Source organism: Notechis scutatus, chromosome 2, assembly GCF_049901735.1.
Source record: "Notechis scutatus isolate UNSWTSFEM ecotype Mainland chromosome 2, rNotScu1.2, whole genome shotgun sequence".
NCBI lineage: Eukaryota > Metazoa > Chordata > Lepidosauria > Squamata > Elapidae > Notechis > Notechis scutatus.
This window is the reverse complement of record NC_142010.1, coordinates 61,705,521-61,731,043: the sequence shown is the minus strand read 5'-3', so window position 1 is coordinate 61,731,043 and position 25,523 is coordinate 61,705,521. Positions and strand designations below refer to the sequence as shown.

General features: G+C 41.5%; 1 protein-coding gene across 3 annotated transcripts in view; it reads right to left on the bottom strand.

Annotated features, from left to right (window-relative positions):
* The window catches only part of SFMBT1 (Scm like with four mbt domains 1), a 124,522-nt gene extending 101,355 nt beyond the window's left edge, over nt 1-23,167 (bottom strand). The window contains exons 1-2 of one of the 3 annotated variants that reach the window (XM_026680522.2): nt 22,933-23,167; nt 16,058-16,128 (exon numbers count right to left, since the gene is read on the bottom strand). The gene's annotated coding sequence lies outside the window, so the exon portion shown is untranslated. Of the gene's footprint in view, nt 1-16,057; nt 16,129-22,243; nt 22,729-22,932 lie in introns of those variants that run through there. The other 2 variants (XM_087954896.1, XM_087954895.1) reach the window with 2 other exon arrangements.
* Nucleotides 23,168-25,523: the final 2,356 nt, after the last annotated feature.

Sequence of the window (25,523 nt, the reverse complement as noted above, 5' to 3'; positions counted from 1 at the left end):
TTGACACACCATTTACGAAAAATGGTCCAGGTGGCGTCGTAAATCCTCGTGGTTGAGGGTCGCCTGGCTGCTAAAATGGTATCAATGACTTTGTTAGAGAGGTTTTCCCTCTTCAAACGTTCCCGCTCAACCTCCAGACGGCTAGTTGAAGCCATTGGGGGTTCGGGTAGAGAAGGGGACCTTGAGACAGAGAGATTCTGTCTGCAGGGATTCTCCAGGGAGGGGCAACTGAAAGGCTGCGGAGGTCCGCGAACCAAGGGCGACGGGGCCAATAAGGTGCTACAAGAATCAGTTCCGCCCTCTCGGAGGACTAGGGGCACCAGTGCCAGGGGAGGGAAGGCATAAAGGAGGCCCGTGGGCCACGGACACCGAAGGGCGTTGTAGTCCTCTGCCCCTGGGGATGGGAATCTTGAAATGAACCTTGGAAGGTGGGTATTGAGGGGGGAGGCAAACAGGTCTACCACTGGTGGCCCGAAAATGGATGTCGCCTCCTTGAATAGAGATGGGTGGAGGCGCCACTCCGACTGGTCTATGGTGGCCCTGCTCAACCAGTCTGCTCGGGTGTTGGAGGTACCCGAGATGTGGTCCGCCCTGAGAGAAAGGAGGTGAGACTCCGCCCACCGACAGAGGCGCTCGGCCTCCCTCATTAGGCGGGATGATTGAGTGCCCCCCTGCTTGTTGATGTGGGCTTTGGCCGTGATGTTGTCGGTGAGGATGAGAACGTGGCGGCCGCGTACCTGGGGGAGGAAACTGCGGAGGGCCAGATGGACGGCGCGAAGCTCCAACCAGTTTATGTTGCACAGTTTCTCCGTCGCTGACCATCTGCCCTGTGCTGTAAGGGACTGTAGATGAGCGCCCTATCCGGACAGACTGGCATCTGTGGTGACGGTGAGTCTTGGGGGCTCCTTGAGGAGGCAGCCCTTGTTGATAGACGCCTTGCTCCACCAAAGGAGGGAGGTGAGCACCCTTGGTGAGACCCTGACCTTGCGCTTTGAGTTGCTTGATCCGGTTCTTTGGTACGGGAGCAGGAAACATTGGAGGGATCTGGAGTGGAAACGGGCCCAGGGAATAATGGAAAGACAAGGTATCATTTTACCCAGTAACTGGGATAATTCCAGAAGGGGAACCCTCTTATGGCGTCTGATGCTTGTTACAGATTTTTGGATACTGAGGATTCTTTCCACAGATAGGAACACCTTTCCCTTTACAGTGTAGATTACCGTCCCCAGGTGGGTTATCCTGGTGGAGGGGGATAATTGACTTTTCTTCCAATTGATGAGGAACCCGTGATCCTGGAGAGAGGATAGGGTAGTTTGGGTATCCCTCACTGCTTGTTCCCTGGAAAGGGGATAGGATGAGAATATCATCCAGGTAGCAGTGGAGGCGCACCGGGAGGGTTCTGAGGTGTGCAGCTAAAGCGGCCAGGACCTTGGTAAAGGTTCTGGGTGCTGAGGCCAACCCGAATGGGAGAGCCACGTATTGAAAGTGGAGGTTATTGTAGCAGAAACGGAGAAATTTGTAATGAGAGGGTCGGATTGGGATGTGTAGATATGCCTCAGAGAGGTCAATGGATGACAGCCAGTCTCCCTGCCTAACGCCCAGTAGGATGGATTGCAACGTGTTCATTTTGAATTTGCGGTATACGAAATGGCGGTTAAGCCGCTTTAAATCCAAAATCGCTCTCCATCCCCCCGAGTGTTTGGGTACCACAAATAAGTGGGAATAAAATCCCTGTCCTCTTTGAGACGGAGGAACGGGCTGGATGGCCTTTATATCAAGTAGGTGCTGAATTGCTGAGTCCATGAGGCTGCGCTTGGTGTGGTTCTTGGAGAGGGGGCATGGCATGAAAAAGTCGGGGGGGGGTAGATTGAAATTCGAGGGCAAGGCCAAACCTGATGGTGTCCCTAACCCAGGCGTCGGAGGTTGAGGAGTCCCACCGGTTGGCGAAGGTCTTAAGGCGCCCGCCAATGGGAATCAAATCTGGTGGCTTATCAGGAGCGCCTGAAGGGCCTGTTGCCCGAGCCCCGAAAGGGCCTTTTGAAGTTACCGCCCCTTCTGTGCCTATCAGAGGAGTCGGTCCTGTCCTGAGGCTGTCCCGAGCCAAAGCCTTTGGTACCTGGGAGAGAAGGGGGTTTGGAAATAGGGGCGAAAAGGAGCTCTCCGAAAGGGCTGCAGGGATCTGGGCTCTGACTTGCGGGTGAGGGATGGAAGGAATTTTTTCTTGTTCCTTCCTTCGACTAAAAGGGGATCCAGAGATGGTCCAAACAATTTATTTCCCACGAGGGGAGCGGAAGCCAATTTAACTTTGTTTTTGAGGTCTGCCTGCCAGTGTTTTAGCCAGAGCAGACAGCGGGCAGAGACATGGGAGGAAATGGCACGGGTGGAAAATTTGACCAAGTGATAGGTAGCGTCGGCCGAGAACTCGGCTGCGGCCGTAATCTTGGCTATGTCCTGATTGGCTCGGACATTGGAGGCTGGGACATGTTGCTTGAGCTGGCAAAGCCAGCGAATGGATGACCTGATGAAGAAGGAGGCGGCCGTAGCCGATCTGATTGCCCAAGCGTCTGACTGGTGAGCACGGAGTAAGGCCAGCTCCGACCTTTTCTCCTCCAGTCTCAGGGCCTCTAGGGGGTTGCTGAGGGTGGAGGAAGAGGCCAGGCCCACGATGGGCTCATCAACCTCCGGAGTGCCCAATAGGTTGGAAAGCTCTGGGTCTAGGTTGAATTTTTTTTTATCATGGGCCGAAGGGGCAGGGGGGGCCGCCGAAGAGGCTAGCTGCTTGGACACCAGGTCGAGGAAGATGGGGGGGGGGGTTGGGATGACCTTGGCCTCCACGACAGGCTGTTTAAAAATGGAATCCTCTGGACCTTCCGGAGCAAGAGGAGGGGGGTCAGAGGGGTTCTGAGTCTTTAGACCCGATATGTTTCTGGCCTTGAACAGGAGGGATTTGAATAGTTGGGGCTTGAAGAGCCCCACAAAGGCAGGTTGGTCGGGGGAGAGACCCTCATCCTCGGACATCTCTGCCTCTGATGGTTCTATGTCGTAAAGGGGTTCGTTATATTGTAGGGACCCCACGTCAAAGTCCTCCTCCTCCTCCTCCCTGCACAAATCTAGTTCCCCTTCCGCCTCCTCCGCCTCCTCCTCCCTTACTGAGGGGGAAACCTCCCGCTGATGGGGTACCTGATCCTGAGGCGGTTCTGATCTGAGTGGGAGTGATCTTACTGAATGAGACTCGGTTTCGATGGCCAGCGGAGGTAGACGAGGTCTGCCCATCTGTTGGAGCCCTTCCGCAATTCCTTGGCGGATAGCCAGCTCCATCCAGGATCTCAGTTGCTCCGGAACCACCTGAATGAGGGGTTCCTCCTGGCGTAGGCCGGCATCCGTGGGCGTGAAGGTAGCCTCTGGAGTTCGTCTGGCCGGTGTTCCAGGAGCCTGGTGACCCTGAGAGGGCGAGCTGTGCCTGGATAGAGAGGAATGGACTAAAGGAGGGGGGGGTAGAGTAGAGGTGGAAGGAGGTAAGGGAGGCACCGAGCCTGCTTGCCTGGTGCGTTTATCAATTTCTTTTTTCAGCGCCTTATGGTGTCTTAAGGCGTCCCTCTGGGCTCCTTAGCCTGCCTGCGCAGATGGTGGGTCTTTGATTTGGCCTTCAAGGAAGAGTCTGTGGAAGGAATGCCTTCTGCCATTTTTAGATAATTGAGTAAGAAAAGGATCAAATGAGGCGGTTGGCGCGCCTAGGGGTCAACCTACAACAAGGCCGGGAGCCCTGGGAAATCTTTTATGCTCCCCCTTCTTATTTATATATATATATATATGTGTGTGTGTGTGTGTGTGTGTGTGTGTGTGTGTGTATGTATATGTATATGTATATGTATATGTATATTATTATTTATTTATTTATTTTTATATGGTTATTGAAATGCGAAGATCTTCCTCTGTCTCTTAAATTCCTCTAGTCTTATTATTGTTAATAATATTATTGTTTGTGAATCTATATGTCCGAAGGCAATTAGAGGAAGAAGAGGAAGCTGGTCCGAACGACCAAGGAACACCACGGGCCCTTAAGCAAAAGCTGGGCCTAACCAGACTGCCTTCCCAGGCGGAACTGGGCAGAAGTGGTGAACAATTAAGCCGCGCCAGCTAAGGCAGGCTGCGGGATAAGCCAACAAAGGGAGGCAGAGAACTAGCCTCCAAAGAAAACCAGGCAATTTTACTGCTTTACTAAATCCAAGCAGGCCAGCTGGTCCTGCTGCCTGATTACGGGCGCGCTGCAGCGATTGGAAAGATAAGGAAACAAAATGGCGCCCGGCCACGAGGCGGTGCTTAAAATGGCGTCCGCCTGCGACGTGGGCTTACAGGGCTCCAGCAGAGGCAAGAAACAACTCTCCAGGGGCAATCCAAGGTCCCCAGGGGGAGAACAAGCAAGGGAGAGTCCAGCAACCTTTGGACAGACGGAAAAAATGGCGTTCGGGTGGGGGGGGAAATGGAACGAATCGATGCGTTTAAATCAATTAAAATCCTTTAGGCAGAACAAAGGAAAAAAACCAGAAGAAGGCAATAAGGAAGGGGTGGGGGGGGTAGCCTGGAAAGCTAGCTAGCCTTCCCCTGGCCCCCCCTGGGGCTAGGGACTCCCAGGGGAATTTAGAATCCCAAAACCAACTGCGCAGGGCTAAGGAAGTGAAATAAAATAAATACAACCTGATAGGAAGAGAGTAACTAGTCCAGATAATGTTTGTCTTGAAACGGCCAAGAGAAGTGAAAAACACTGCCTACTCTGCGCGAGGCTGAGCATAAACTGGGGAACGCTCTAATGGGGTCACGTGACAGAAGGAGGAGCGTTCCTCAAGAATTAGCTCAGCCTACAACAGCAGAGACTGAAGCACCACCCACTCTCTGGATGATCTGAGCAGCTCTAAGGAGAATCTTTCCCCAACACTAAATTAATAGGTAGGGATTAGTAAAGGATTTTTTTCCCATTATAATAGTTTTAAAATTCTACTTTTTTATAGAAGTAAAATATCTACATCAATCACTTTACATAGTACAAAATATTTATATAAAAATCAGCAGCCAGAAAAATATCACTAAGAAATGAAAACCTGTTATGCATGGGATTGTACCATGCTCTTTTTGGATCAGGATTGCAGACTGGAAGTGGTTCTACATTCAACTTAGTTTTAAAAAAACCAAAGCAGCTTCGGTGATAGGTGTGCTTTTTATTGCTTATTGTTGGTGCACCAAATGCCACATCAACCTCAACAGAAGAAAACCTATCCTATCCTATCCCTATTTCTATTCCATTCTCCAGCCTTCATTATTTAAAATTCAATTCAGTGCAATGAACAAATCTAAGACTCCTTCTACCTATCTACCCCAACAACAATTCTGTAAGGCGAATTGGACTGGAAGAGAATGAGTGGCCTATTATAGTGCCCCAGGCTGGATTTCATGGCAAGACTAGAACTCTCCTGTATTCTAGCTTGGTGCCTTAGCCACTAAACCAAACTGGCTCTATAAATAAAAATAAAAGTTTTGTTTAAAAATAAGAACACTATCACAACCTCATTTGATATTTAAAGGTTTGCAGTCAATTTTGAACAATCTGAAGTGCTAATACTTGACCTTTTAAAGCCATTACATTTGGCAACTTGTCTGTGCAATGCAGTGAGAACAAGTCCAGAGGTTTTTCTTCTTGAACTTCAAGATTTGCACAGAGATTGTGCCTGTTTGGATAACTCCTGCCACAATAATGTCTGCCTACTGCAATTTACTTAGCACCAATCAACAACTTCTATTCTCTCAAATGTTGATCTTGGTTACTTTGAATTACTGATTTAGATTACTTCTTTCATTCTATATACATATCTATACTCCATATTCCCTTTCATAATGGGCAACCTTATGCAGACCACAGAAACAGAGTAGGAAATAGCAAGCCAAAGAAATTAAAAACATGGTATATACATTATACATGGCATATACAAAAATGAAACAGAACAAAACATGTAGCTAAAATTAGTTAACATCAAGTTGATTCATCGTAGGTCTCCAGGCCTTTCTATCATAGAAATCATCCATGCTTCTAAAACATCTCTTTAATGATTTATGCATTGTCTTTAACTACCACCTCTTTCTTTTTTATCAGTGCAATCCAACCCAAGTCTTCTTCCTTTTGGTCAATTCATTCTCCTTTTATGTCTTTTCTAAACTTTGGTCTTCTTCATTTTCTCTGTATAATATGACCAAACCAACACAAAGTTTATTTTTTATACCATGATTCACTTTTATATTAAATTGCTCACTTTAAAGCACCCTTTAATTTTTAACCCTATCTTTTTACTTTAACATACAAATTTCTTTTTCTTCTATCATACTTGAACCTCATTTTCATATAAATATTTATACTCCATAAACCACTACAAATCTATCCAGATTATAGCAGTATATAAATGACAGAAACAAAATAAATAACACCAGCAGCAACAACAACTCTTATATATAACTATTTTTGACAAACATTCATTCCTTGCAACAAATCACATGCTATCTTACTAACCTTCTATCAACACTGGCATGTTTTAAAATTTCACCATCTCTTTTCCCATCTCTAGTATTCATTCACCCAAGCTATTTTTTCATCATTTATGTATAACTTGAAATCATTTACTCCATTTTTTTCTGCCAAACAGAAATACCTTGTTTTCTGATCCATTCATTTTCAGTTCAATACTCCCAACATCATAAATACTACTGAGCATGTTCCTGAAAACTTTTCAGTTCTCAGTGAATAATATAGCATCATAGGTGTACAAAGTAACACTTACATTTTACATCCTAAACCAACACAATTTTAACATCATCTCAAGTTTTCCCAATACATTAATCTACAGTCATGGGGAAAAGTAAGCACACTCCATTGAAATTTTTAACTTTGACATATTTCAATATTTAGATATTTTATATTCATTCCAACAATATTGACAAAGGAGATATCATATAACAAATATCAAGCACCATTTACATTTGGTAGTACATTCTATAATTTAAATAAATAAAAATGCAAATTTTTCTTTATTTAAATTATAAATTTGCCTGTGGAAAAAGTACACCTCTATACTGACCACTACCTCAAATACCTAAAATTAGAATCAGGTACACCAGTTCAGATGCAAATGATTAAAACACCATCGGAGAGGATGCAGAAGGAACTATAGACTGCCTTATTTAAATCTTGGCATTTTGTTTGATTTGCTCTTTGTTGTTGAAATGTATGCTACCTCTATGCCTGGGATAGTTCTCTGAGGCCTTCAGAAATTAGCAAATTATTAGGAAGATAGGTTTTATTTGGGCAGCTGGCTGGGGCGTGTTTGGGCTGGAGGTATCACAATCCAGGCAAGCACCTGGACACAAACAGACCCCCCAATACCTCCAGCCCAAACACGCCCCAGCCAGCTACCCAAATAAAACCTAGCTTCCTAATAAATAATTATCGGCCATTCACAAGAAACCAAGCTGCATTAAGAAACCCCAATGCACAAAACACAATGTTGCCAACCAATCAAAAACACAGCAACTCCAAGACCAATAAAAACAGACCTAGACTCCCAGCCAATCAGGATGAGGAAAAAACCATTCACATAAAGCAGAAAGCCAGCACCAAATTCAAACAAAAAACAGCTGCCAAGCCTGACACACGAGATTAAAAAGAACCCAATACACAAGCCTGAGGATGGCAGATGAGATTCTGCCGAAACATCACTATAATAAAAGCACAAATATTAAGACATGGGAATATATATATATATTCATATACAGAAAAAAATGGCTACCTGTTAATTTTTCTTCTTCAATAATTGAAGTCAATTTTTCAAGGTTTTTTTTTTGTTCAATTACATCAACATTATATTTGTATATTGCTTGAATGAAGATAAAATATGGATATGTGCACGTTTGAAAAACTTTATATGTACATGTATAAATACTAACAAACGAATAAAAGACATGATTCTTTCTTGTTTAATCCCTGCTCAATGTTCAATAATTTTTGAAGAATTTAATTTTATTCTCACACTTTGCTTCAATCATATCCTTCCCTTCTCAACCAACTTTCTCCATCGTTTTTGTGCAAAGCATTCCCCAAGTTAACCCTATTTCTTACCTTAAAAACAAACATATAGTAAACTCTGATTCATCTGTTTGTATGGCTTGAGTGCAAAAATACATTATGCACACCTCCTGACCAGCATAAAATCTGCACACCTCAAATTTTGCTCATTCTCACTTTTCATTCATTTTAACCCACAATTTTCCAACACATTGCCAGGCATGATTAAAGCTAATTCCAGATATTAAATTTAAGGCTAATACCCTATAATGTTTCACTTCTGGTATCTTTCCTTTTGTAGGAAGAAATAACCAAGACTTTCTTAACAATTGGCAGGCATTAGTTGTTTCACAGTGAGATGGGTGGCAACCAAATTTTGTAAATAAATATAAGTTTAAAAAAAAAGACCTCATATAAATTTAGAAAGTAAATAAATAAAATAAAAACTACACTTCATAGACAAGTTGCAGAGTCACTCCAAAAGCAAACTACATCGATATTTTAACATTTTTTGGGTGACACCATCCATATCTGCAATCTTATACTTCTTCAACAATTTCCAAAGCATCTATAATTTCTTTTTCAGGATACTAATATTGATAGCATTCATTTCAATTTCACTCTCTGATATATCATTATTCATATTATTCAATTAATCCTTCCCAACAAAATGTGATTTTCCCTGAATAATTTTTCTGCTTTTATTTTTAATTTCATTCAATCTGTTGGAGGATTCTTATGTAGTGCTCTCCATTCTTCCTCAAAGCAGTGTTTTATTTCTATTAAATTATATCCTTTTCTGTATCTTAATTTTTTAAATGTTGGTATTTCAGCTATTTTTTACACCCCGATTTCTTTATGCACATTATAGATTATCTTTCTCTCATCCTCATGTTTGCAGCAATCATCCTTTTTTACACATTGTTTCTTATCCACAGCCTTTCATTTCATTATTGCACCAAGCATCTTTTTTCATACTTCCACTACTGTTACTCCATACATTTTTGTGTCACTCTATAATACAATTCTTTTCACTGTTTAAAGCATTTTCCCCATCAACATTCCTTACTTTCACTTTCTATTGTCTGGAATATTAATCATATTGAAATATTTTGTCATATATTGCTTTCTCTTCCTGTAATTTTTACTCTTTTTTCACTTCTTTCCTTTCCAAGTCATTTTTTGTCCTCATGGTGAAGCCTAACCTTACCAAAAAATGACATGTTCCACATTCAGAATCTCTCATCACCCTTGTATCCATCATTAATTCTCTTAACCTTTCATCATAAAAAAATCAAAATATTCATGACTTATTGCTTTACCACGTATGTGTATGAATAAAATCATGATTAATTATGAACATGGTTTAACTTATTCAAACAAACAGTTTTCTTTCTAAGTCATCATCATGTCCATTTATGTTTGGATCTCCAAACAACCCAATCATATTTTTTGCAGTCCATCCATACATCCATACATTCATGTCACCTGAGTAATTTTTAAACCAGATCACATCTACTGCATAATTTTCCCCATATCCTATCTCTGATACTTTTATTGCCACAATTTATTGGTATACAACATGCAATTATCATTAACATATGAATTTCTACAGTCTAGGGACATCAATCCATGCCTTCCAATCTTTCAATATACAGCAACTATATCTATAATTAAAGTCAACTGCACAAGATCAGGCCATTTCCGAAGTACAGGTAATCCAAGATTAATGGCAATAATTTGGACCAAGAACTCTTGTCGCTAAGCTACACAGTTGTAAAGAGCAACATTACATAACTGTACTGATTCATGACATGGTTACAATGCCATTTGTGCTCTGCCAGCTTCCCCATTAACTTTGGTTGTCAGAAGCCAGCAGTGAAAGTTCTTAGTGACCATGTGATTGTGGGACATTGTGACCATTATAATTGAAACGCAGTTGCCAAGTGCCCAAATTGTGATCAGGTGGCCACAGGAACACTGCAACAACTGAACTTTCTCAACTAAACTTTGAGAAAAAGCCGTAAGTCTCCTTATTCAGCACCATAGCTTCAAATGGTTGCTGAACAATGGTCATTAACAGAGGATTATCTATATTGCATAATTCCTCTCTTAATTTCACAGACACAACATGCCCATTTTTCTTTTTAATTTCATTGATTTATTTATGATTCTTACTATCTCTTTCTCTTACATTTCAAATCATAACTACTACACATTACCATTATTCCCAGCTGGGACAACAGGTACAGACTTTTACCACTTAATTTTAACCAAACCACGCTTTGGTTAATCAAGACTTTGTCAGTAGGAGACAGGATTTATGATAATGAAATTGCGAATGCCAATATGCATGATATTCTCTGTTTATAATACAAACTTTTAAAATACTACTAAGACCTTCCATGTACCAACTCTAATAATATGAACACTAACTATTTATAATGTTGGGGTTTAATGAGTCTCCAAGTAGAAAATCTAGGATTGCAAATCATCTGCCAAGAAACCACTCTTAGTATACAGAAAATTCATTTTCAGTCTGGAATTAAACCAGATTAAATATACAGAAGAACGTATCCTTATGGCAACTACAGTTCAATTATTTTCTTCAGAATAAACACAATTTTTATTCCAACCGCAATTTGTCTGATAAAGAACTTAAAGTATCCATTACACTTGTTCACATGAAGTATTGTCAAATTTGAAGATTTATTCAGGTGAAACAGCTTTATTCTCCAGCATGCCTATGGGAGAATCCACACATATGGGACATACTAAAGCTGGCAGTACTCAGGGGTGGGATTCTACTGGTTCTGTCCACTTCTGTAGAACCAGTTGCTCTGAAAAGCAGCAAACAGAGAGCATACATAGAACCGGTTCTATGCCTGCTGCTGTTTTGGCCCACCCGCCCTCCTGGGCTTACCTCATCTTTATTTCCTGCTTTTTCAACCGCAACTGCTTTGTGCAACACAGCTGCGGTTGAAAAAACAGGAAAAAAGTACTTTTTCAACCGCTGAGCATCCGTGCGCAGCACTGCTGAGCTGTCCAGGCAGCTGACAACGATATACACGTGCGCGCAAAATGTAAAATCACCGAACCAGTAGTTACACCGTTCGGATCCCACCCCTGGCAGTACCTATGGGCAGGAAGAAGTCTGGTCCTGTGAACCCCGTCTGTATGTACTCGTTGTAGCACTCTTCTGCTGAAGGCCGCCTCTGCTGAGGCATATGTGTCCAGTTTGTAGTGCCTTATGAAAGGAGATGGGGAGGACCACATCGCCGCCCTGCAGATGTCCTCAAGTGAGGCTTGCATCACCCAGGCAACTGTGGTAGCTGCACTTCTTGTTGAATGGGTGGTTACTTGTCTGTGTATGGGAAGAGCAAGAGTCTCGTAGGCCTTGACTATACAAGCCCTGATCCAACGGCCTATGATCGATGATGAGACTTTGGTACCCATGGAAGATGGCTGAAATGAGTCAAACAGGGTTTCAGTTTTGCGATACGTTGATGTTCTTTTGATATATCTGCGGAGTGCCCTCCTTACATCCAGCTTGTGCCATCTGTGCTCCATATCATGAGATGGAGTAGGGCAGAAGTCAGGTAGGACAATTTCCTGAGCCCTATGAAAGCGGGAGATGATTTTAGGGATGAAGGAAGGGTCCAGGCACAGAACTACCCTGTTTGTGTGGAAGGTACAGAGTTGTTCTCTGACGGAAAGAGCCGCCAACTTCGATATGCACCTGGCCGAGGTGATGGCCATTAAGAACAGATAATAGATAATCAGAGTTGGAAGGGACCTTGTAGGTCATCTAGTCCAACCCCCCACCCAAGTGGGAGACCCTACACCATTTCTGACAAATGGCAGTCCAATCTCTCCTTGAAAGTCTCAAGTGATGGTGCTTCCACAACTTCCGAGGGCAAGCTGTTCCACTGGTTGATTGTTCTCTCTGTCAGAAAGTTTCTCCTTATTTCCAGGTTAAATCTCTTCTTGTACAGTTTCCATCCATTATTCCTTGTCTGGCCTATAGGCGCTTTAGAAAATAGCTTGACCCCTTCCTCCCTGTGGCAGCCCCTCAAATATTGGAAGACTGCTATCATGTCTCCCCTGGTCCTTCTCTTTACTAGACTAGCCAAGCCCAGTTCCTGCAACCGTTCATTGTATGTTTTAGCCTCCAGTCCCCTAATCATCCTGGTTGCTCTTCTCTGTACTTTTTCTAGAGTCTCGACATCTTTTTTATAATGTAGTGAACAACACTGGATGTAGTACTCTAGGTGTGGTCTTACTAAGGCTTTATAGAGTGGTATTAGTACTTCCCTTGATCTTGATTGTATCCCTCTGTTAATACACTTTAGGATTGCATTAGCTTTTTTGGCGGCGGCTGCACACTGCTGGCTCATATTTAGCTGGTTGTCCACTAAGACTCCAAGATCCCTCTCTCAGTTACTGCTATTGAGAGCCTGGTTTCACCCAGTCTCTATGTGTACTTTTGGTTTTTCTTGCCTAAGTGTAGGACTTTACTTTTCTCTACATTGAATTTCATTTTGTTAGATATGGTTTTGGTAAATTGCGATTTTTCCTTTTTTCCCCCGACCATCAGCTGTTCTGCTGTGCTGGGAGATTTAGATTAGCTAGAAAGCAGGAAATCATTGGATTTCTTGCTTTCTAGCTAATCTAAAAGCAGAGCTGAACCTTCCTGAGGACTGAAGCTTCTAGTGTTCAGTGTAGATTCAGGTACCAGGTTGCAGAATCATAGATCTCTAAGTGAATCTGTGATTCTGTGAGCAACTCAATCTGCCTGCCTGCTTTGCCTGATTTTGCTCCTTTTTTTATAAAAAATTCAATATTTACATAAACATTTATAATATTTACATAAAAGCCATGCCCACCCAGTCACATGACCACCAAGCCACCCACAAATTAGACCACGGCCACAGAACCAGTTGTTAAGAAATTTGAACCCCACCCCTGGCCACAGATAACATATGTACTGACAAGGAAAGACTGAGATGCATGCTACTCTCATGCAATTCCAAATATCTTGTAGTATTTACTAAGGTTTGTACATTTTCTATTTGTTTTGCGTTTTTGAATCAGTGTTTATGGAGATTCTCAAACATCCTTCTAATTCTAATTTCAGCTAAAACAGAAGAAGCTTCTTGGACAAGAAGCAAATCATTTTCAAAGGAAAAAAAAATCAAGGAAGTCCAGTTGCCTTCTGTAAAAGCATCTTGGAGACTTTGAATCAGTGTTACTTCTGGCAACTGCAGTTTTCTTGGAAAGATTTCAGAAGTGGTTGGCCTTGTCCCCTTCCTTGGGATGAATGAGAGAGAGTAAGTGGCCTAAAATCATTCCTGCTGGTTGCATGTATGATTTGGGATTAGAACTCCCAAGTTTTACAAATGCAACGGAGTAAAACAAGGTCTGGAGATGATACATACAAGGAGAAATAGGACAAACTTTGAAAAAATGTTATTGACTAGATTATTCCCCTTCCTCTTGTTTTAATTTCTGTTCTGTGTTAATTACTTAAAGTTAGTTACTAATTTTTGAGGCTATGAAGAAAGGCTACCAATATTACCAATTAGATTGAGAACCCAAGGATTGATTTGTTTGTTTGTTTTTTGCTTGCTTGTCTTTTCTTTTTAATAGCAATGTTTATGAACTTTAAAATGAAAACACCTCTCTATTTTTGTTTGGGGAAATATTTTTTTGTAGTTGCTGGAGTCATTGGATTAGATCTGTAATAGAAAACAGATTGGCTCACAAATGGACAGTCTTTCAAAGAATCCCGGGAAGATCATTGCAAGGGTGTTGATGGGAACCGCTTCACATTTCCATCAGTTGTGGCCTAGCACAGGGGTCACCAACCAGTGGCCCGTGAGAAAATTTTGGTGGTCCGCAGAAAAATTATTTGCATTTTTTATATTGCACTAAATACTATTTGTCTTTTTTAAAAAAATCATAGTAGTCCGTGGGATTTAAAGTTATGAATTTAGTGGTCCCTGAGGTCCAAAAGACTGGTGACCCCTGAGCCCTAGCACATGGGCTTAGATGCAGTCTGCAGTGGACTATGTTCCAATGGCTGCTAAATTCTGATTTATAACCAATAAAATATATGCTACTTTTATACATCTTTAAGTAAAAATATAATTCTTATTTCACCATCCACTCCACACTAAAAGTCCAAGAATATGTAAGGAAACTGCAAGAATGTGTCAATTTGAAAAGAGCCTACAAATGTTGTCATTACAGTGTATAAATTATTACAATTAACCTCCATGTTTAGTGCTTAGGTGCACACAGTATATTGGTCTATTACAGAAATCAGAAGCCATGTGTAGTCTTCTTGATACTGTTCAAATAACTCATTATTTTAAAATTGTATAAAGTTAGTACAATATACCAAAAAATATACAGTGAATAGAAATGTTAAAAGAACTTAACTTCTCTTTGGTAATATTTTAGTATGCCTCAAAACTTTAAAGGAAATGGTTCTATTATGTTTTTCTACTAAGATCTATAAAATGCTGCCTTGTAATAATAGCTGATGCTGAGTGAAGTAAACTGTAGTAAGCACTTTTCATAATCTTTCCCTTTTTATGTACTTAGAGATTATTTAAGCTTCCATTGTTTATGGTACACAATTGGGTAGTAAAAACAACCTGTGTACATATCTATTGTAATATAGTATTTCACATATATTAACTATAGTATAACTATAGTATAGTACAATATATGCTACTTTAATAAATAATCATTAATTGAAGAGTCACTCCTTCAGTTACCAACCAAGTATCTAAAGACAGAATTCCATCCAAGTTACTCTCACAAAGTTCCTATCAATATTATAGAATATTGCATTCTAAATATCTCCACAAATCAGTTAAATTGGAATACTTTCATCTTAAGCTCATAATCTCTCTTCCCCATAATGATTAAACTCCAAATTCAGCACAGCTTTGTTCATTAGTCTATAAGGACAGTGCTGCTGACCTCTGAAGTCATTTGTATAGCACCATATTCCCAAAGCAAATATATACCCACAGAGCTTACAATCCTTTATTCAACCACATTATTTCAGCTCAAGATACTAAGAACATTATTTTCTTCCACTTCCACATTAAAATATTACCACTGAAGTCTCTGTACAGGTTCCCTGAAATGTTCAATGCACTGAAATTACCATTAAGTGCCTTGTCTGGAATACAGACAGTTTTTCAAGGCAAAGTCCCTAAAACCCATTACTTGAACTTAAATAACTGGTCCTACTATGTCATGACAAGAGACACGCTTGATATTTTGAAGAAGCCTGAACCTAACTTTAATTATTAAGTGTATGAAAAGTTTTTCTTTGTTGCTGATTATCTTTTGAAACTCTGCGTCCTGATGTCCTTTCTATGCTGCCACGATAATCTGTGGGCACAAAGACCAACAGAGTTTAATAAAGATTTCAATACAGATACCTAATAAATAATATGAAATGAAGAGACGAGCACATATGAAAAGGACATAAAGGCATTTTCAGGAGCATTTGTGTTTTTCTATCACAGTGTTATTACCATTTGTTGATTAAAAAAACAAGCCACAAGAAAGAGGAACAATGTGGATAAGGAATGTAGTGTCTACCTATGCTGTTTTGCACTAAATATCAAACCCTTGCCGAAAGTTGTTATGGCCCTATATCATACTTCTGATCTGGATCATTTTTCTATACCTTCAGGTTGCTTTTTGTATCACAAAAATGTATCAATTTATAAGCATCTTAAAAGAAATAGGATATACCAGAATGTTTAGCTTGGACCCTAAGTCTACAATACAACACAGTTCAGATAATCTTATGATACAGAGGACCTACTAAAGCCCAATGTTTAGAAACAGCTACAGTACACATTTTTGCTGCTCCTGAAAAATACATCCTCCAGGAATCCATGTATCTTTCTCTCATATTCTACTTACAGCCTCTCCAGCACAGCAGAATGTTTGTTTCATTAAAACTTCAAGAATCCATCTCCTCAGTCTTTCATCCCCTAAACAAAAAGAGAATATCAAAGCATTTTTATTAGGCACACCATTTTTGGCACCATCAGTTTCTGCTATTTACTATAATAGAAATTCCTCATGATTGGTTTTGCTAAAGCAAAATGATTTATATAGCACTATAAAGGAAATCAAGGAATATCCTAAAGAATAAAACAGCAAACAGACATAAACATATTAAGTCAACAGGAACAAATATTTTTCCTTTCAGAGTCAGGCAGTGTATAAATTTAATAAATTATTATTAATAACCAAGATGACATTGATAAGAGTGACCCAAAATATAAAAATCTAATAACCCATTTCAAAGTAATAAATTGACACTACTTTTGTACTTAGGAACAAATGATTAATAATTAAAGGAAAGGACTCGTTCCTCCAGATACTGATTGAAACTTTATTCATTCCTACATTAGCAAGCAAACCGAAAACTTCTATGTTAAACACCTGCACAATAACACAGATCTACACATCCACTAAAATGCAAGCAGGTACAGGTTTTCAAACAGAAAAAACTGCACATCTCCCCAAAGGATTATTTGCTCTTATTGTGGTTTATAATCCTAAACAGTGTTGTTAATAGAACAAAAGGTATCTTAGTTCCACATTATACAGCCCCCCTCTCCTATCATTTAGTTGAATGGGTTTTTTTCTTTGTTAAGTCAAACACAGCATTACTTTTTTAAGTAGAACATGATCTTTGACTTTAACTAAACCTGTCTCCAACTAAGTACACTTATTATGACAAACTGCAACCTGCTACTAAACCTATTTAGTTCCTTCCCTTTTAATGAGATTGCAGCCTTAATCTTTTACATTTTGGTATTTATTTAAAACATTTCTATAACCACATATCTTAAACCAAACTCTGGGCCACTCATAACACAAGGATATAAATAATATATACCAACAACAAAATAAAAACAGTAAAACAAAATATTGTAAGAATTGAAAGCAAAAGACAGTGACTTGTCCAAATCACATATCTGGATTCTTCAACATACTGTTTTTATGAGAACTAAGGGCCACAGTAATTCTCATGTCAGAACAAGAAATAAAATCCAGTAACTAGCTGCACACATTATATTTTTCATCTGCATACTTAAGCACCTCCCTTTCTTTTGGTATTGGCACAAAAGAGTATTCTGAATTGTTCCTATAATTTAATATCATAGAAGACAACATTAAAGTTCCCCATAATTCATCATCTATAAAGAAAGATGAACCTATTTCTATATTACAAATCAAAAACACAGAATTACACCATTCGGATGCTATGGTAAGTTTAAGCTATTGATCTCTCAAAAAAGTAAGATAATCCTGCAATAGAAAGAGATTCCATTCATGTCAATGTTCTCCAGTTATGGACAAGCGAAGGAGGAAAAAGAACTAGGGAAAAACCAGAAACATTTAGAGAGGGGACTCTAGTTAGTATAATTATGTTCAAGTCCTCAGGGAATAAATACATGCTGCAGCAAACATAATTCAAAAAGACCCTGTAGACTTCTATACTATCATTAATACTTTTGCTTCCAACAGAAAAACACATGAATTTGTTTTTATTTTAACTCTTATAAGTATTAGTATACTGAGAGATATACTGAGTATATCTTGAGTATAACAGTACTCAAGAACTGCAATAACAGTTTCTTATACAAACTAGAGATCTATTAAATCTATTTTTAACAAAGTCATAGTGCACAAAAGCTTCCAGCAAAAATAGTTCTTGGATTTTTTTTATCTCCCTTTCTCAATCCTACAAAATAAACCAACAAAGCTACATAATCAAAAAAATGTTTATAAATAAAAATCATAGCTGCATCTGTCACTTTAGAAGGGAAAGCCCTGTGCTTTAAAAAGGTTAATTTCAAGCTCATAATCAGAAATTTGGTTTTTATGCCCAGACTTGCCAAATAACTGATACATAATTCTTGGCAACAACCCTGCATCTATGAAACAAGGAACAATTATTAAAGTTTACTACACGAGACTTTAAAAAGTTATGAAAATGTGATATGAATATCAACATGTCACAGGCAACAGTTTGGCACATATTTCTTTTTAACACCTCTTATTTCTCTCATATAAATGTTTGAGAAATTGTTTGCTAAGAGATTACCCTCTCTACAAAAATAATACAATAGGATACCAATGAATTATAAACAGAAAAAACTTAGTAAGTTAAAAAGAAATTACAAAATTAGGTGCCCTTGCCCAACTCATCACTTTCCCCCACAAGGATCTAATGTCTTTTAGAACCTCTCCTATTCCTGGAGTAATTCTGGCATATAAAAATAAAGTCATCCAACAAACAAAACAAAATCAATGAGAATGAATTCTATATATTCTCCAACTTTTGATTTTAGTATACTCTAATTAATGGCTGTATACCATCCAGAATCATGCTCAGTGATATGGGCGAAATAATTAACCCCCAAAATAAATGTACAATTCATACGAGCTGCCATCTCAGTTATACATCTATGCAGCATAAGCCTCACTGAATCCCATTGAGCATAATTCTGTTGCTAAATATTGAGGTTATCATGCTCACCACTTGCTTGACTTACAAAAGATACAAGGTAAAATATAAACATTGACCAAGATTGGACAAACACAGCAATGATGTATTGTTGAGAAACTGAACCATTTTTATAGATTTGGAAATATGATTTTAGAAATAACATGTGCTCAGCTTTTGATGTAATACTGTATTATTATTAAAAAGTAAACTCTTCCTTCGTTTTATGTTAAGTTTATAATCCTTGAAAACCTTGCATTAAATGAGATATTGAATGAGTGGGAAAAATGGGTTGCAGGGCAGTGTCAACAAATGTGCTCATAAATTTTTAGAGCCTTAATCTTGAGTACTATATTATTCAAACATATTTTCTTCTTTTTCTCATATTCTGGTGCAGGGAAAGCATTTGTTCCATCTTTTCTACATTTTGCTTTCTACTGCATGTAGTTTTCATGGCAGATAAAGAGGTCGCATGCATCATAGCACTACAAATATTACTAGCATTGTTTGCTATGTTGATTTGGCCAGGTTAAAAGCTCATCCTTTTTCTTTGATGATTGTGGTGACCCCACAGTAACAGTAGTAGCTACTACAGGTACAAAAATAGGATTGCTAGATCTACATCTGGAACAAACATACAATATAATGGTAACTGCATGAGGAAAGCAATGGGATTAGTGGGAAAATGTTCAAGTAGTTTTGCCAGAAGGAAGTCTTGTCCTGTTTCCAGGCCTTTAGTGCAATTGACTATGCTGACACAAACTACATAATAGTATCTTATTTTTCTTATAAAAGGAAATTATTTGATGAACATAATCAATTGCATAGCAGTGAATTCATGTAAAACAAATTTACCTAAAGACACTGTTGTCTCAATTCTTCAGATCTACCCATGCAGATTTATTTATATCCAAACCAGGGGTGAGATTTAACCAGTGTTACTACTGGTTCGGTAATTATGTTTTGCGTTGGTTCGGTGTCTGCTGCTCTTCAGAGCTACCGGTTCTATAGAGCGGGGCAGAACTGGTAGCATCCCACCCCTGATCCAAACATGCAGAAATAGCAGCCTTTCTTGCACAATATAAAAGCAAGGGAAGCGCTACATTTTATTTTATACCCAATTCAATATATATAGTATGTACAAATTTGAAATGTTCAAATTTTTATAAGTTTATAAATAAAATATTTAAATAAGTAGCTCAACTATTATGTGAGAATTGACACTAATGCTTGCATAAATACTTGCATGTCAAGAATGAAGCCTGAAGCAATGCTACCAAAGCATTTTACTTGAATGGGATTTCACTACAATCATATAATTTAAGACAATCCTGCTGTCATCCTAGTCTGATTACAGCCTCCTACACAGCCAAGTCTTGAAAATATAAACTGCAATTAGACTCAACACTATCCAAGGGTTTTAAGAACCAAATTAAACTTTTCTCGTTATATTTATTATAGCCTAATCTAAGCATAGTATCTAAGAATCATTTATCTTCAAAATACTTTCTTCATACGTAACAAATTAAGGATTACATGTGTCTATTCCAATGCATGTACCTAGACCTGGAAGTTAAGTGATTTAGATTTTAAGATCTTTGTGTATGAATATATGCCTTTAAATAAGTCTTGACATCTACCCTGAAGTTTTTTTGACAATATTTTTGGAAGTGATTTATCACTGCCTTCTTCATTTTTGGGGGGGTGGGGGTGGGTGATTGGCCCAAGTTTTGGGCCTAAGGCAGGACTAAAACTCATCTCCTGGCTTCTAGCCTGGTTTCTTAATTACTAACCAAACTGGGGTCCCTTTTAAGATCTACATGTATATTATTTTTTTCATTATGTAGTAAAATAAAGGTATCCATTGCTGCAGAGGGAATAGAGTGGATTTATGTTTACAACACATAATATGGATCTAAATTCATATTATATACTATATTGTTTAGCTGTTTACTGCTAAGCTATAACTCTGAGTAACATCAGTAGCTTATAATCACATGATGCTTGAAATATTAAATAATTATTCCCCTTTAAAAAACATGATATATACCAATAGTTACTGCCACAATCATTTGGAAAGGCAAAAAATAGTAACTAGGAGATGCTCAGTTGTCAGTAAAATTAGAAAACTGCCGTTATTCAATCACCCCTGCCCGTATGTAATTTTTGAATAAGTTCACCCCAATGATATACAGCTTTACTTCAGTTTAATGGCCAAAATATCTATTTTCTTACTTGAATGTTAGAATCCTGCACAGTATATTGTATATTATTGAACTATTTGCTATGGTAATGTCCCAAACTACTGACAGCAACCAATCCTTTGAAACAAGTAACAGCAGAAAGAAACTAAAGAACCACATTTTTATCAGTGAAAATTTCTCTATTCTATTTTCCAAGTGGATAAAGTAGAGGCAGAACTATCATTGCTCAGAGTGCTACAATGCCAACAAATTTCTCAGAAGCTGATATAATCATTCTACTAAAATTCACCCGGGTCTAATAAATAGACATAAGTCTGGCTCGTTATATGGATTAAGAGAGGCCTAGCAATTGTATTGCTTTTTAAGGACTGATAAAACTGTCTCGCAATTACTCCTGCAAAACAAATGTTGTTCTTTAAAAAAAAAAACTGCCCTGGTCTTTTCCTTCTATTCATTAAGAGATGTCAACTTCCTTTGCAGTAGTTTGTACTTTGACTTGATATAGAAGTATGTCCATGTTCAAGTACTTCTGAAATTGTATATGCAAAGGAGGGTTCTTTGCACTTCATTCTTGAGTCACAGATTGCCTGATTACAGGGTGCCTGTTTTTCTTATGTAACTATATAACTCCCCCTTCCATTGTAAGGTTGTTTTAGCAATATGAATCAAATGTGCTGTGCTAAAGTTTTGGTTCCCTCTACAACCAACTACAGTTTATATCCCAGATTCAGGACTTGGATTCAGGTGCATCCTGAGCTTCATGGGCAGATTTATATCCAAGTCAGCAACGACTCTTTATTTTCAAGTACAAGAAAGAGTGACAAGAGGTGAGGCAGGAAATAGAAAGAACACAGCAGAGCATATCGAGCAGTTGTTTTTCAACTGAAAGCAGAATCCCGCAGGAGAAGACATTAGCAACACTTGTAAGATGGAAACTGGGGCTGGGCTTAGTGTTAAGTTTGTGGCACTGTACTTAATGAAAACAACGTGAGTAGCAGCTGCGGATCCGGCCATCCTTGAGATTTAGTCTCCAAATTACGCATAAGGTGTACAACCACCGGGATTGAGATGTGAAGTTGTAGTCGGATTAACATCTCACCGAACAACGTAGTGCTTTTTAGAGCTAGCAGCAGTCCCGACAAGAGTCCCGGAACGATAGTTTAAAGATCACATACGCCGCCATGGGGGGGCGGGGGCGGTGTAGTGAGAAGGCAGAAAAACACCAAATAGTTCATGAGGCCTCTTCTCTTCAAATGAAGCCATATTTAAGTTTTTTTTGTTTTTTTTTACAAAAAAGGGGGGGAACGACTTCTCAACCAACGGGCCCTCCAAGAATACACATGGCCACACACACACACACAAAAGTTCATGAGAAGTTACCTTGAAATGAGATTCTGCCGATCCGTAGACTACTTGAATGTGGGGGGAAGAAGGGAGGGAAAAAGTGTCGCCCAAGTGCTCGGCCGGCGACCCATTCAGACTCCGAGGGAAAAGGGTCAGGCCAGGCAGAGATTCCCTTCTTGCTCGGAGCAACCCCGCAGTCGGCAAAGGGGCAGAGGGAGAGGGAGCTTCCGCGCCCACCGCCTCGCAACTTTTCGCGACCGCATCAGGGCGGCCAAGGCGAGAGGGAAAGAGTCAACCTGGCGCCCCCTTCCGGGCCCAGACGTTCCCCGACGCAACGCGCACCTCCCCCGGGCCGCGGGAACTTGCGCGGAGAGCGGCACCAGCGCCGCCCGCGCGCAGAGTTGGCGCTCCTACTGCAGCGGCGCGGCGGCGGTGGCGGCGACGGCTCCAACCCGGGCATCGGAGGGAAGCGCTCGCCGCTCGCTCGCTCCCCCTCCCCTGGCGCTGCGCTCCGCCCGCTTGCCTGGCGGCGGCGGCGGCGGCGGCTGCTGTTTCTGCCGCCGCCGCCGCCGCCGCCGCTACCGCCCTCCCTCGCCGTCTCCCGCATCAAACTTCAGGAGCCGAAAAAAAACCTTCCGGGCGGTCGGGCAGACGGCAAAACGTACCCAGCATCTACATCGGACGCCGCCCTTCCAACGAAGGCAGGCATCCCGCGTCCGTCTTACCTAGGGGGAGTTTTTCCAGCCCTGCGCCGCTGCCGGGGCTCGGGCAAGGCTCGCCGGCGCTCCGCTCACCGCCTCATTCCAATATGGCACGGTCGGCCCAAGCGCATGCGCCCGCCGTCTCTCTCCCCCGATCCCCTCCCCTCGCTTCTGGCTTTTTGGGCGCTCGCTGCACACTCCCTCGCGCTCGGACACGCGGAACCGTGGCGCCGGCCGGGGACGGGGCCCCTCGGTCTCCGGGCTCCTTTCCACACCCTTCCCGCCCACCCGGGGCCTGAAGCCAAAAAATAAAACTTGAGCCTCTCCTTGACTTTGTGCGCCGAGAGGCGGCGCGAGCCTCCGCCCGTCGCAGCGCCACCCTGTCCCCGAGGATTTCCCGCGGGGCGCGCACCTGCCTCAAGTTATTCGGCGCGCAATTGTGAAGGTGGCGGCCTCGCCGGGCTCGAAGCGGAGAAGGGAGGAAGAACGGGGAGAATGAAAAAGGAGCTTTAAAAAAAAAGAAAAGAAAGAAACCCCCCCCTCCCCTTTCCGCCACCGCTCGGCGTGCTGGAATGAAGGCAACCGGGGGGTTTGAGGGAAAAGCAGGCAGGCGCTCGGTCAGCTCGGCTCCTCCATCCATACTTGCAGAGCCATGAACAACTTAAGCCTGTTTATTTCTACTGAAACTGGCTCACTCCGGATCGACCAATACCCGGCCGAAAACGTTGTATAGTGCGCGGTCTGGCCGTCTCCCTCGATTGCCAAGTTAAATGTTGCTCGGAGTACTCCGACTTCCTTCCCGTCGTCGTCTCCCCACCAGCACCACCATCACCCCGTGCCCCACCCCCGGTTTTGTTGGCCCAGCACTGACACCTTCTTGGCTCAGCCGATGTCAGCTACCCCCGTGTTTTTTTTTTCCTTCTCCCCCCTCTCTGGTCTCGCTTCCACTTTCGCAAGCAATCCGCTCCGGATTCTGGAGCCATTTGCAGCTCTCCCCCCACTTCTCTCCCCCGAAAGATGTAGGACGGAAGCGCGGCCCAAGTGCGTGCTCGCATTGGAAGGGGATGGCGGCAAAGGAGACGGCAGGGCGGCTGCGGCTGCGAAGGCATTGGAAAGCGAGATGAATAATCCCGCCGCCGCCCCCCCTCCCCGCGCCGAAATTAAAATGAAACAAAATGAGATGGGGAAAAGGAAAGGATTGTGCAACATCGAGAACCTCATGACCACGCGCCTGTGCAATCAGAGAAGAGTAATAAAAGCGAGCGAGTTTCACGCAGCTTAAAGGCGACAGGAGGCGAAAGAGGGACAGCGATTTTGCTGCCAGCGAACTGGAGCCTTGCAAGAACCCCAATTTGGAGAAAGGGGTGGAGAATGGGATCTTATTTCCAGGACACTCTCTCTCTCTCCCCCATCAGCCATCGCCCATCCATACGGCTGGACTTTTGCGTAGGCATGATCTCTGCAGCTGGCGTTCACTGTCGAATTACCCTCCTTTCGCCGTTCTTTTTGAAAGAGGACTTGCTTCGTTACACGTTTTAACAGCTCTCTTGAAAGGTATCGGGATTATTTTAAACCTTGAACTCATTCCACAGGCTGCTGCACGCCGCCTATTCCGCGCGTTTGCAGACACCAGTTGACAGCACACGGAAACCACCGGTCAGCGTGCCGAAAAGTCACATGGAACTCGAGGTGGTCGCTTTCGGGACGGCAGCGAAGGGATGCGCCAAGAAATATAAGAGACCAAACATTGCGAGATCTCCGGACGAGAAGAATGCCCGCAGAGAACGGAGGCGAATAGAAATAAAATCCAGGCGAAGGAAACTGTCGCCATGCGGTTCAGCTGCGCTTTTCCAGACAGGCGGGGGATTCAGGTCGAGCAGCCAGGAATTCCTCCGCTGCTTCCATTGAAAATGCTGGGCCGATTCAGCTGCTGGTGGCAGATGCAGCAAGGGGACTTTCTAGTTTTCTTTTCGGTGGTTGTGCGAAGAGGGGAGGGGCGACGGGCCAGGCTATCTCGGTCGTTTGGTAGTTGTGTAGACACGATGTGTTTCTAGGTTGAATGCAAAAATGCTCTGATCAGATTTACTGCTCGTTTCAAATTGTGCTCTTTTATGTAGCATCTTCGATTGTTTACCAAAGATACTTTCATAGGGGTGATTACGCTAGGGGTATTTGGTATTCTAGTAGTAATCCATCTTAATAGGCATTTGGATCGAATACACTTCTGTTTTACAAGACCGACAGTTTATTGGTTCTTCCGATACGGGTTTTTCCTCAGCATATGTATAAAACATCCAAGTCAGCTGCAGGGTGTATACAGTGACATTTTCTGCCTACAGCAGGGGAGGATAGACGAGATGAGCAACTTTACTGAGAAAATAAAATATCTAGTCCGACCACTAGGGGGTGGTCCCTCCATAGGCTTTCTAAGTAGAAGTACTGGATGAAGCATCCTGGAATGTGGAATTCGTTAATGTAATCTTGGAAGTAAATTTCCTTGGGACAACATCCACCTTGCCCCTCCATAAACTCATGGGAATTAAATTCAGCACATGCATCATACCTTAAAACTAGTTTTAAAAATTGTTACTTGACCAAAGACCTTTTAGAGCAAT